A 1,178-nucleotide genomic window follows, 5' to 3' on the forward strand; every position below is an offset into this window, starting at 1 on the left:
GTTTCACTAGTGGATATTTATCTTCTTGAACTGTAGCCTTGTGTCTCACTTTGGGAGTATGCAGAGGCTTTATACTTTACCTTCTACACTTTTATCAAAACAGGGTATATGAACAAATTTTCTATAAAAGGAATTCTTAAATGTGAATTTGTTCGTACATGATTGATCCCACGGGGAAGCAATTTTTTTTATTGCACTTCTTTTAAATAGCGAGAAAGACATCAAGAGCGCTTGGACAGGGACTCCCTGGACAATTATTAATACGTGTAAGTCTTTCAATGTGTGTATGCTGGTGAACATTCAGATTTATTTATATTTTTTTTTTCAAACATTGAATAATCTAAGTGTTTAAAATTTTATTTATCCCCATTTGTTCATATTTATATATATATAAAAAAGCTGTCCTATGAATATTCAGGAAGTATTTACCTGGCCATATGTTAGGTGGCACATCGGCACGCGTAGGAAATATCATTTGAAAGGAAAATATAACTCCTTTTATTAAAAATGGTGATAACGATGATGATGACGATGCAATAAAATCTGGGAAAAAAGATCACGGTTTGAATACTTCATGCTTGTAACATCCAGCTAGGCGGAAAGCGTGTGAAGCTGAAAAGGCTAGATTTGTTTTGAAAGTTATACATTCCTTGCTGCTCACGTTCTGGAAAAAAAAAAAAATAAAGTTTTTATTCTGAATAATAAAGAGTTAAGAACACGTTCTTCGCAGCGCAAGGGAAGGGAGAGCCCTTCATGACGTGGGGAGTTGGGAAACTCGTCTGTAAACTCACACGAGGATCCGCTCGCCCACCCGAAGGGCCCCGCGACGCCTTTTCAGCATTTCATAGGCAGGCAGAGGGACTTCTTTTTCTGTTTTTCCCCAGCTGGGCTCCACGGCCCGCGGCGGCGGCCGCCTCTTCTGAATAATAAAGAGTTAAGAACACGTTCTTCGCAGCGCAAGGGAAGGGAGAGCCCTTCATGACGTGGGGAGTTGGGAAACTCGTCTGTAAACTCACACGAGGATCCGCTCGCCCACCCGAAGGGCCCCGCGACGCCTTTTCAGCATTTCATAGGCAGGCAGAGGGACTTCTTACTTCTTTTTTCCCCAGCGGGGTCCCACGGCCCGCGGCGGCGGCCGCCTCCCGCCTCCCCCGCTGCGCGGTGCCCGCCCCCCGCCC

This window comes from Aptenodytes forsteri, unplaced genomic scaffold (assembly GCF_000699145.1).
Source record: "Aptenodytes forsteri isolate BGI_AS27 unplaced genomic scaffold, ASM69914v1 Scaffold164, whole genome shotgun sequence".
Classification (NCBI taxonomy): domain Eukaryota; kingdom Metazoa; phylum Chordata; class Aves; order Sphenisciformes; family Spheniscidae; genus Aptenodytes; species Aptenodytes forsteri.